The sequence below is a fragment of the Macaca fascicularis genome, chromosome 5 (assembly GCF_037993035.2).
Source record: "Macaca fascicularis isolate 582-1 chromosome 5, T2T-MFA8v1.1".
In the NCBI taxonomy this organism is placed as follows: Eukaryota; Metazoa; Chordata; class Mammalia; order Primates; family Cercopithecidae; genus Macaca; species Macaca fascicularis.
Genome location: NC_088379.1, coordinates 29,989,417 through 30,002,718, shown reverse-complemented (window position 1 = coordinate 30,002,718; position 13,302 = coordinate 29,989,417). Strand labels below are relative to the sequence as shown.

The following is a 13,302-nucleotide window of genomic DNA, read 5'->3' as shown; positions in this document are numbered from 1 at the left end:
ATAGCAGGGTGTGGTGGTGTGCGCCTGTAGTCCCAACTACTCAAGAAGCTGAGGTGGAAGAATAGCGTGAACCTGGCAGGTGGAGGTTGCAGTGAGCCAAGATCGTGCCATTGCACTCCAGACTGGGTGACAGAGTGAGACTCCGTCTCAAAAAAAAAAAAAATGTTATATTCATAAATAGCAGATTAAGAATTGAAAAAATCTTAAGTGATATGCAACAATTCCAAAAATATGATATATTACAGATTACATTTTTTCATAATAATAAGTCTGGTAAGGAAACCTTGATTTCTAAGTGAATTTTAAAAAGAAAACTTTTAACTCTTTCAATTAGAAAAATAAATTTTGAATTGTCACATCATGAGTAACAGCAATGTTAAAGACCATATTCCCACTGACACTTATGAAAACTAATAAAAAATTCAGATAAATATACAATTACGTATAAGAAAGTAGATGATAAAGTATATTGAATGTGACTGATATGGGATTTTGTATAAATTGTATGATATAGTGTAATCCAGGCATTTTGAAAATTATATGCGTGTGAATATTTATTTAGAGAACCATGGGTTAAATACTTTGCATAAATATGTTATGTGCAACTTCTGCATTATACAGAATATTAAGAATGGCTTTAACAATACAGAATCACTTTACAGGGTGTCTTTCTTGGAAAATTTAACATTATAAGTACTATACATTAATAGGACTTATAATGTTATTCATAGGACAGGGGTTCTGAATTTTTGAAATGCTAGATAGCCCCTAGCATGCCATAGGCCCTTTCAGCTCTAACAGCCTGAAGCTGAATTTCCTTGATTGTAAGTCAAAGATCAGACAGAAAACATCCAGGCAGAAGCATCTAGTGTAGTAGAGTATCTTTTAATTAGAATTAAAGGTGAAAAAAGAAAGGAGAAAAAAAAGTAACTCTACAGACTATGTCTCCGATATTGATGATCCTTAAAATTTCACTGTCACAAAACTGCCAGAACTGTCTTACCACAAATGAAATCATATGAATTGTTTCATATATTTTTCAAAAGAAAACAGTGACTCCTATAAACTACAGAACTGTGTAACTCATATTCATACTATTTGCAGCATAAATTCTTCTTTTAAACCAGGAAGCACAAAAGCAAACAAATTATTTTTAAAAATTAGTAATATGTTGCAAATTTAAAAATATATATATAGCCTGAAATAAAAATCAGTTTATAGCTTGAGCGGTTAGTTCAGAGAAGGATAGAGGTAGAAATGAGAAGCCATGGATTCGTTAGTGATGGTTCTTTAGCCTTCAACATCAAGATAGCCTCCTGGGCATGACTTCATTGAGAACCTAGCTTAATACCAAGGAAAGTCTCTTGTAACTGTTAGTATTCAACAAAGTAATTTTTAAAAAATATTATGTTATAGTTATGTCATATTATCACACACAAATAGTTTAAGTTTAATTGAACTCTGTTCACAGAATGGCTTTGTGCCTACGGATTTTTGAAACCATGCATTAATATGTTTCTCTTTCGTTGTTAATTATACTTATTCCTTGACTTAAAGGGGTAAATCTCATGTACCAAACATCATACTGGTGCTTAGAAATGACCAAATGCGATTGTCTCTATTACATCCTATCTTACATAAATTATAGTCATGAATGCCACAAGGGTTCTAAGTCTAATGAAAACATGTCTCAAGTAAGCACACAACCCATATATATTTAGGGTTATTTGCTTCTTCTCTCTATAGTGCTTCCTCTGTGCCGTCATGAATGTTACTCTTCTAACAAATCAAGGCATCCACTCCCATGTCTTTAAAGACCTGTGTTGTCTGACTCCCATTTCTCTCAAGTTCACATTGAATCTCCTTCAACTTAAACACAATGTCTTAAGTATGTTGATCCATTTTCCGCTCTCATTTTATACGATATGTTGATCCATTTTCCAGCCTCATTTTATATGATGCTGCCTGGACGCCAACTTGTCCTCCACTACAGCCTGGACTCTTGGCAATGTATATTTATCACATATGGGTAACACATTTATCTTGGTAACAACTGAATTCCAGCAATATAGTAGATCCTGAGTAACACAAAAGAACACGAAGTTCTAACGAAGTTCACATGATTTGTTATAGATTCATGTGATTTGTGACATATATGTATATAAACATGTGTATGTTAACTCAACTGTAAGATCCAGAATTTAATATTTTCTTAAGAATGTGATAAACACAACATCTAATATATTGTAGGAGCTCTGTAAATATTTATTGCATGCCCCAGAAAATGCATAATTTTCCAATTCATAGCATCAAATGAACTCAACCATTGTTTAGTAAGCAATCTGGTAATCTACTATAAGCAAGGCACTCTGCAAAGAACTGGGAAAGAAGGATAGGTAAATATGAATTACACTAGGATCTTCCCAGTGAAGACATTATGGTGTGATAAAGAAATACACACACATATACACTAGCATGCACACAGTATTCCATTATTAAAAGTAGGAAGTGGGCTGGGCACGGTGGCTGAAGCCTGTAATCCCAGCGCTTTGGGAGGCCGAGGCGGGCAGTTCATGAGGTCAGGAGATCGAGACCATCCTGGGCAACATGGTGAAACCTCATTTCTACTAAAAATATAAAAATTAGCCAGGCGTGGTGGCAGGCGCTTGTAGTCCCAGCTACTCGGGAGGCCAAGGCAGGAGAATGGCGTGAACCGGAGAGGCAGAGCCTGGAGTGAGCCAGTGAGGCAAGATCGCACCACCGCACTCCAGCTTGGGCTACAGAGTAAGACTCCATCTCAAAAAAAGAAAGAAAGAAGAAAAAAAAAAAGCACTAACAACTTAATAATTAGAAAAAGCTCAGTAAAAGAAAACGGCAGGTAGGATTTACTCGTGTAACATTAGAAAGAGAATTGCAGAAGAGATAACAGTATGGATTAGGATAAGCTGGCAGGGAAATGTAAAGCAGGTAAAGGCCTTTGAAAGTTACCAGATTTACTTGGAGAATGGAGTTCCAGAAGAAGAAGAACAGAAAGTAAAGTGGGAGAGGGAGTTTAGAACTAGAGGAACATGATTCTAAATCAAGAAATTTAAAATGTATGTATTAAAAGCAAACTGGCACTGGATATATCTGCACACACTCAAACAAGAAGTAAATTGTTCTGTCCTTGCAAGAAGCTGAGGCAGGAGTGTATGGAATACTTTAGCCTTCTATGTAATATCTGAATCCAGCACATATAATGTGTCCACAAACTGTAATATCAGATCAACTAAGCTCTTCAGGCCTAACCATGATCTGTTGTATTTCATAGTTTTGATCAGTTATCACAGCAGTACATAGAAATAGAGAACTCTTGCTTTTTTAAAGAACACCTGTTTCCATGATACAATATTACTAGATGGCACAATAAGTGGAACGGCTGCTAATAACAGTAATCAGGGCTTACCAATTTCAAATTCAGACTAAACAGTAAATAACGGTGACTACTGGGGAAGGCCGTTAGGCCTCCTACTGAGAAGTAGTCAAGCTAAAGATCCAACTGTAATATATCTTTGAAAAACCAGTTAATAAGAAAAACTGCAGTAAAATATTGGAAGAAAACTGAAATAAAGCATTCCTACACCTCACAGTTAAACAAAATTGAATGGCAAGAATAATGATGCAGCAACAGCTGAGAAAAGAGTGTCAAGGTTTTCAAGGGATTTCTCATAGACACAACAACCCGACACCTTTTATTAATATAATTCCAAATATTCAAAAAAATAAAAATGGAGGCGAGAACATGAACTTACCTAATTACTCTGCTGAAGTCTACTAGAAAATAAATAAACTTGTCACATATTTTTTCAGTGTTTGTTTTAATAAATAGTTTCTATATTAAAAGACAATATAGAAACTCTTATTCTCACAATCCCAACTCAGTGTGTGCTTTGATCATTAATCATTTTTATTACGCTCCCGTTTACAAATATTACCATGTTTATGGGCAGGTTTGTATACTCTAAACAATTCAAAAACATACCTTTTCAAAGTCTTGGTAAACAGCAAGTGTATTTATCAAAGTTGTGAAATATATACCAACAAATAGCTCTAATAACAAGCTTAGATGCCTGCAAACATTTAGGGAAATTGGGGTTTAAAGTCAGACACACTTGCAGTTCTCATCCCAGCCTAGTTAGTGACTGGTGTAAAACCTTCGGAAAATATGTGTTTGTTTTTAATAGCAGATAGCACCTAGATGCACTTACTGGATGCCAGGCAATATTCTCTTTGCATTGAAACCACTTCTAGAATCTTAGTTCAACCAATAAGTGAGTAGCTTTGTGACCTGTGTCACATTTCCAAGCCTTCTTTAACAACAGCTATGACTTACAGTTTCTGACTGTATGCCAGGCAGTGCTGTGTTATATATTATATTATGCATGTCATATGTAAAATGTTCACTTACCCACATTTCCAAATAATGCCATGAGAGTGTGCTATTATATTCATTTAAACACATGAGAGACCTGGGTAAGGTGGGATTTAACTGTAATTCCAGCTACTCCAGAGGCTGAGGCAGGAATATTGCTTGAGTCCAGGAGTTGGAGTCCAGCCTGGGCAACATAGTGAGACCTCCATCTCAACATATACACAAACAAATAAATAAACACAGGGGAGATTAAGTAACTTCCTCAAAGTCTCAAAGACTGATCCATATCGGTGATCTAAATAATTCGCCTTTTAATTTATAAATCATATATAGGTTTAAATTACATATTTTCATAGAAAATCCAAGAGGGAGGAAATAGAGTAATTTAAATACTCAATAAGTGTATTTAAATTGAAAGATCACTCTCAGATCATTATCACTTAACTATCAGACCAAAAATAAAACTGCAACTTTCTGATCGTCCAATGATATCCGTGCCATCAAACTACAAAGAAATGTAGGTATCACACATCTTTGTGTTTGTCTCAACAAAAATATCTACTGGATAATTTTTTTATCACAACTTCAAATTTATTCTTATTTTACAAAATAGAACTTCCAATCGATTGTATTAAAAATTAAAAACATAATTTTTAAATACTTTGTATGTCATTTGCCAAAAATCCCTACTAAACAAAATGTGAGCCATCTGAATTTATGTGTTCAACAAAAAAAGACAAGGAAAAAAAAATTTAAATTTAAAGTTCTCTCTTCTTATAAGGTTTTGCATAACAATGAATTTAGATTTCCATAAATACACTGTTCTGTGTGCAATGAATTATCTGTGAATTATGTAACAATTCTAAAGAAATTCCAAATGATATCTGTACATTAACTGCCAAAAGAGGTTAGGGAGCAGTTTTTAAGAGTGAAAATAAGAGTCCTCTGTGGACCTACTGTATTATACAAATTCAAAGGAAACTAATAGTTTAATTATACAGTCCTAAAACAGGAAGCCAAGAGCTTCCAGTGATTAACAAAGCAAGCTTGACAGAATCTTTGGATATTAGATCTTTAAAATGTTTTATTTTTTGCATGTTTTGAATAGTACGCAGCAGAAAATCAAGAGAAAAACACCTTCAGGAGGTTTGCTGTGTTTTATAGTCCAATATTCACAACTGTTGTGGCCATTCTTCATGCTGCTGCAAAATGGCAGAACCAATCTTCTGGCAGATGACTGTCTTTGGCTCTGCAGAAACTTCTATCTCACATAAAAAGACAAGCACACACAACCTGAACATGTTCTCACTGGGGAGGGGAGGAGGGGAGAGATGAGAGAACCTTTTTATGTCCTGCGAGCAACAAATGACTTATAAGCTGCCTATTTCTTTTCCTCAGGTCTGTCCAAAGGCAGAGTTCCACTGTGACTCTCCAGAATGCTGTCCTTTGTAAGTAATTTCAATGGCCTTGATAGACTCCTATGCATCACATTATTATTCAAAAACATGATTACCGTTATACATATCTTTTATGTTTGTTCCCAAAATAGTGAAAGGTACTTCTTTATCTAAGTGAATCCTTTGGACACTGATTTGTGGTCATTTGGAATTAAAAATGTAGTTCCTTTAACGCTATTGCACACATAGTTATTTAATATGCTTCGAGTTTGTGGAAGTCTTTCATACCATCAAAATGCCTTTTTAAAAAATCTGTTCTGAATTCAGGAACAAAGTATATGTGTATTCTCATGTTTTAAAGTGAAGAATTACATTTAATTCTGCTGGTATGTGACACAGCCATCAACAATTCTGCAGCTTTTTATTTCTTTCTTTCTTTCTTTTTTTTGATTGTCTTCACTAAACCCTTTGGGAATACAATGGCTTAGGTCACAACATGAAACATCATGCTAATTAAAGTGCTAATTAACTGGTATAAGAAATAAATTGCATGAAATAGACTGTTGTATTACTTTGTTTTAACTTTTGTGTCATTTCAACTTGGTAACTACTAATTTAGAATCTTCTAATCATGCTCTTTAATCCAAATGTTAATCTCAAATGACAAGAGCACACAGTTACTAAGCAGTAGTGCAAGATACATATTGCATTTCTTCCTAGTATTAAAGTGGGCTATTGAAAGATAAAAAGGTTCTGTGTTTGCATTCTCCTAGGTATTAATTTGAATACAATCACTCTTAAAGTAGGACTAATTGGAAGTAAGCCTCATAAACATTTTCACAAACTTCTCAATCTAAATAGCAAGGCATTTATGTGACTGTTCATCAAAGGATTTTTATTTAAAAGGCCCACGTGATAAATTTGATTGTATCCTTAATATTACCAGTGTCTTTCTTAACATGTAATTTTTATCAATTACGTAACTTTAACAATCAGGTTTCAATTTGGGGTTGAAAAAGTGGCATACATTTTTATGTAATAAGTACGCAGGGTTTTCTAAAAGTCAACCAGCAGAATGTTAGAATACTGTACCCACTCGAAATGTATTATCGGGAGGCAGCCAGTTTCTGATCTTTCTGGAATGCACATACCAAACGTCTGCTTCTTTCATAAGTCTGACACATAGGGGAGAAAAAAACCCACGCTGACCCGCCTGTAACAGCTAGACACACAGAAAAGAAAGATTAGAGACCTGGATCCCCCTCAGCTCCTACTGAGACAGAATTTTCACTGACACAATTGAGCAGTAGCAATTAGAAAACAGACTGAGCTGTACCTGATCTCAGAGCTCCAATCTCTTAAAATTGGAAATGTTAATTTTTCCCCTAACATCGAACCATATAGGCTAAAACGTTCATTTTGAATCACCATAATTTTAACTCTTCATTGGAACTTCAAAAAAAAAAAAAGCAGCATAAGGTAGATTATTGTGGTGGTATTAGCATCCATAAAAATAGAGCAGCCAGCCCTTTCATAAAATCTGTAAAAATTATTGACACTTGTCATCTAATGAAAATCTGAAGTTGATTTTGTTTCTTTTCTGATGCTCAGTTGCTAAACTGTGATATGAAGTTAAAATATAACTTTCTCATATTTTCACACATGATACTATGTATCCCAAGACCAGAGAGTCATTTCTGAGAGCAACATATTCCAGTCACAATTATTAATCAATATATTTCTTTCAAAAAGTAGTTTCAAACAAGCAAAACTGAACATTCTCAATGGTTGCTCATTTTATCTTCTCCAAAATACTCTTAGTTAACTATTTCCAATGAAAGCCACTGACTTTTCAGATATTAAATGTTATCCAGTTCGATTAAGCAAGCATTTTTGTTTCTGTTCATACACTAAAATCTTATCACTTAATAAACACCGCACATTTGCTATTTAATGAAAAACTTTTGAAATAAAATCCTCATCAAAGATAATAGACACATTAAATATTTGCAAAGAATAACAACTACCTGTTTGTGAATTGGTTATTGTAATCAGTATTATCTTTTTATGATAATACGACAATTTATAATTCTCAGGTTTCACGATTCTTATGCTACTAATAGTCGGAGGACCTTGTATATACCCTTATGACTGTGGATAAAGTGATTTTCAAAAATTATTCTTTGACCTTTTTGGAAACTTTCATCATCAGTTTGTGACAGAGATTTTATTTTGGCTTCCACAGTTTCCTCTCACTTGTCTATGCCTGAAAAAATTACAGCTCACAGAGCTACAAGATTTGAATTATATTTGAATTATAGCAGACCAGAAACTGGAGAACTTGTATCTGCTGAATTTTGCTGAGTTTCACACAACAGCATATAGAAAATATTGAAGGATCGGGGTTATCTTTTCCATAGGCATTTCACCTTTTGACAATGATATTGGGTTTATTTTGGCCCATGAGCATCTAAGTCAGCAACTACTACACTCTATTCATATGTTAAATATAGAAATAACAATAAGAAAATTAATAATTGCTGACATTTATTGAATTCTTCTTATGCTGGTCACACATAGCCTGGATTAATGTAATCAACAGTCATAACTAATTTATAAGGTAAATGGTAAATATTGTTAATAACTTCATATAAATTATGAAGAAATGGAGGCAGTAAGATGTAATTTGTCCAAAGTTCACTCAACTTGTAAATGTATGAACCACATTTCAAACCCAAGCAGGCTGAATTCCAGACCCTGCACTCTTAATCACTATGATATTCTGCCATTTAGCACACTACATTGTAACAACTAGCCTGCATGGATGACTGTGTCCCCATTAGGCTGTGAACTCTCCCTGTTCAAAGAATGCAGTTGCTATTTTCTTCATTCCATATGGGTTCCAGCGGCAAGATACTCATTTTCAAAATGCTTTTTGACACAAATACTACATATGTACAGGAACATATGTTAAGCCTACAAAGCAGGTAAAGTGGAAAAGAATTTCCCTTTTTTTCTGTCTACTTTATTTATTTATTTATTGTTTTTGGAGTTTTCTTGAGACAAGGTCTCTCTCTGTCATTCTTGCTGGAGTGCAGTGCCGTGAACACAGGTCACTGCAGCCTTGACCTCTCAGGCTCAAGCAATCCTCCCACCTCAGCCTCCTGAGATCTGGGACTACAGGCACATGCCACCACACCCAGCTAATTTTGTTTTTCACTTTTTGTAGAGATGAGGTCTTACTATGTTACCCAGGCTGGTCTTGAACTCTGAACCTGAATTGATCCTCTCACCTTGGCCTCCCAAAGTCTGAGATGACATGCATGAACCACCAAGGCCAGCCCTGTCTATGATATTTAAAGCAGTTTTTTTTTTGTTTTTTGTTTTTTGTTTTTTTTTTTTCTTAGACATGTCTCACCCAGGCTGGAGTGCGGTGGCGCGATCTAAGGTCACTGCAACCTCCGCCTCCCGGGTTCACACCATTCTCCTGCCTCGGCCTCCCGAGTCTGGGACTACAGGCGCCCACCACCATGCCCGGCTAATTTTTTGTATTTTTAGTAGAGAGAGGGTTTCACCATGTTAGCCAGTATGGTCTCCATCTCCTGACCTCGTGATCCGCCTGCCTCGGCCTCCCAAAGTGCTGGGATTACAGGCGTGAGTCACCGCACATGGCCTAAAGCAGATCTTCTATATCAGATTTCATCTTCACCCAACATTTCTGTATGCTAGAACTTCTGAGTACCTTTGCTATCTAAGGCATGCAAGTTGAATCCATCAAGCTACTGGATATGTGATTTAAGGAACCACAAAATTCCTCTCTGCATCCCTACATAGTTCCCGATTTATTAATTACTATTTGGCATCAAAGTTCTGAGGCCCGCCTGTTGAGTGTGACCGCTGAACTCAAAGTCCAGTTCCACTTCCTACTAGTTCTGTAGCTTTACAAGTTACTGAAACTCTGGGTCTCATTTTCCTCATCTGCAAGATGGGTATCATGAAAATAATAGTATCTGCTTCAGGAGGTTAATAAGAATATTAAGAGAGCAATTAATATATCACCTCTACAGAGTTGACTCTGTAACTTAAGTTTATAAAATCATCAAGGAAGTATTAGAATCAGTTCAACTAAACTATATTTACCAAAACAGGGAAGTGAAATAATAGCATTCAAAAAAAAAAAAAAAAATAACAAGAACTAAAACCAAAAGCAAGGTTTTGATCCTTAATAGCGTATTTTAGATTTTGTTTTATATTTTAGTGACATTTTTATTCATGTGAATCCACATCTAATGATGGATTCTGCACATAAGTTTTCAATTGGCGATTCTCATTCACAGCTGCTCTTCTGCTGTAGATAGCCATTTTCCTTGAGCCAAGTTTAGTCTTCCTTTTTTTTCCCCCAAAATAGAGGCAAGAGGAAAGGGTAGAGGTTTATTTAGAAACAGGGGGGCATAAGAGAGATTTGGTAGGTGCAAGTCTGCAAGTCTCTCATCTAATCTTCTAAGGAAAATAAATTAATGGGACAAAATTAAATATCATTATCTCAGTTTCATCAATGGCCAGAAATTCACCTAAATAAAAAAATTCAGTGTGACCAGTGCTCTAAATAAGGATTCCTGAAGATTATCCACGACACCTTTGGGATTATGAAAGTGACACTATTTTGCAAGTCAGCATTGCTGCAAAGAAGGAAAAAAAAACCCTCTATATATGCTTTCATTTTGCTTCCTACTGGTTCCCTGACCTTTCACAGTTGGAGTAGTAGCAGGAAACTAAAATAAAAGCACTATTTTCTGTGTGAGGCACTTTGCAAGTAAACATTAATCGTGAAATTATAAGTCACAAGACTTCTCTGCCTGTTGCTTCTTCTAAAGCAGAGAATTACTATTAGATGAAAGAGCCTACAGCAATAAACATCAGGGGCTAGTGTTTCCTTCTCCTCTGAACTCAATCAGGCTGATCCAAGTCCAGAAATGCCTTTGAAGTCAAGGAGACCTTCATGTGCTGATCAATCCTTGCAGGGGTAAAGAGCAAGAAAAACTGGTTCTTGCACTTTAATATTCTGCCAGGCAATGCATTCAACTCAATGCAGAACAAAAAGGTTTCCTCTGTTACAAATTGAGTGATTTTCTACTTGGGTACTGCTTGCTACAATTAGCTTAGGTGGGGACCTAGCGATCCTAGAACACGATAACTTATACCTCAGTACATATTTCCATTAGGTTAAACTAATGGTGAGGTAGCAACAACCGTCAATTCACACTGTCTCTTGGTCTTGTGCTTGGGGTCAATTTAAGTGGAAACCAACATGTGATTCTCTTAATATGACCGATCAATATTGATTATAAGGTGACGAATATTAAGTATCTGTTTGAAACATTTCTAAGTTACCAAAACCTTTGAAGTTAAGAATTAAAATGATCTTAAAATTGATAGTGTATTCCAAAACCCAACTGAAAAGCCCGAATACCCGTGAACTCATAAAATGTATCCCTCATGTCTGCCTATTTAGTGGCACAGCAAAATTTGACATCTAGACTTCGGACTTGTTCAGAGTGCTTTTCTCCACAGTCTCATAATTAGCTCAGTCAAATCTTTTTATCTTAAGTGTCTAAGATAAACTGTTTTCTCTCCAATCGTAAAGCTGTAGAGAGTGTATTCCAAAAGCCAGCAATATGAACCTATTTTATGTCCCATTATGTTTTAAGAGACTGTTAAAATAGGAAATATAGGCATTTTATAAAGTAGCTTTTTTATTATTTTGGTCACAAAAAATATTCAATACAATAGAATTATACAGTTTGTTGACTTATAATTTATTATAGTAGCATAAATAAGGACAAAAATCCCTGTAATATTATAGATAGGGTACCAACTGCAGTTGATTGTCACATAGAAAGAAGAGGTAAAAATTTGAACTATAAAGTTAATTGGCAAGATAAAAAGACATGAGTACAAATTGCAGAGAACAACAGTTTCAAAATTATTATGGCACATGATGACTACAAAAAAATATGTCAATCTGTTTTAAATATTCACTACCTTATTTATGTTAATATATGATTACATGTTATATAACTCAGGTTGAAGGAAAGTGGGGGAAAAGCACATGTAACTTATTGGTAGAATTAAAATGTTATAGTTAGAGCATAGATTATTTCCCTATTCTTTTCCACAGTAGCACCCATGATTCACATCCTGCCACTATTTGAAACAGCCTGAAGGAGGACACTATGAATTTCCAACTGTCTGCAGACTCATTTCACATGAGCCTACTCTCATTATTTTCAGCCATTGGTATCATCTTAATTTAAATAGCTCAATTGCATTAAATATTATATTTAATTGGTAAATTGTTGAAGTAGTCCATTCTATTTTTTTTTTTTTTTTTTTTTTTTTGAGACGGAGTCTCGCTGTGTCACCCAGGCTGGAGTGCAGTGGCGCGATCTCGGCTCACTGCAAGCTCCGCCTCCCGGGTTTACGCCATTCTCCTGCCTCAGCCTCCGAGTAGCTGGGACTACAGGCGCCCGCCACCACGCCCGGCTAGTTTTTTTGTATTTTTAGTAGAGACGGGGTTTCACCATGTTAGCCAGGATGGTCTCGATCTCCTGACTTCGTGATCCACCCGCCTCGGCCTCCCAAAGTACTGGGATTACAGGCTTGAGCCACCGCGCCCGGCCTAGTCCATTCTATTTTAAAAGTGCCTCCTTTGTGAACAATAATCTTTAATAATGATAACAGAATGGCTTAAGACAGTTTACCTCTTTACATTCTAGGTAACAAACCAAAGTGCAAATGCTAATCATTAAATTTTACCACCTTCCACTTGTACACACACACACACGCAAATGCATACACATACCCTCACACCCATACAAAAATTAGACTTTATATTTATACAGTATCTTCAATTGAGCAAGTAACTGTAATGCAAAGAGATTCTTCCAGCATGCAACTCATCCTCAATAAATTAAAAAAGGCCCTCCTCTGCATATATAAATGCATAGGACCACAAATTTAAAAGGACAGTTTCCTATTGATATAATGGCCATACACTCCTTGAACACTTACGTAGTTAATCCTAAATTCAGTTGAAAAGTGTGTAAAATGTCTGTGAGATACACTGTGACCTATATTCTGCTTTTACACCATCATAAATTGTGTTTCAACTAGTGTAATAATGACCTAAATTTTATTTCCTCTCATGTTCACTAGATTCTCACTTTCCCTGATTGGCAATAGTATTTCTTCTTAATGCCTTATTAAATAGCATTGAATTGTCTAATTTTCTCGGATTTCAATCCTGAGGTATACATTTCCATTTTCTTTGTTGATCTAGCACAGGCTCAGGTGCTTTCTATATAATGCATCCAATTAGTTCAAACAAGGCAAATGAAATCACATATATACTAATCTCCACATTATTAACTATAAACAGTAGTAACAAGATACATATCTGCACTCTTTGCTTGAGCCCATTCAAGTGCAAACTGA

General features: G+C 35.5%; 1 protein-coding gene across 17 annotated transcripts in view; it reads right to left on the bottom strand.

Moving 5' to 3' along the window:
- PCDH7 (protocadherin 7) overlaps positions 1 to 13,302 on the bottom strand; it is a 427,911-nt gene that overhangs the window by 347,138 nt on the left and 67,471 nt on the right. The window lies entirely within an intron of this gene.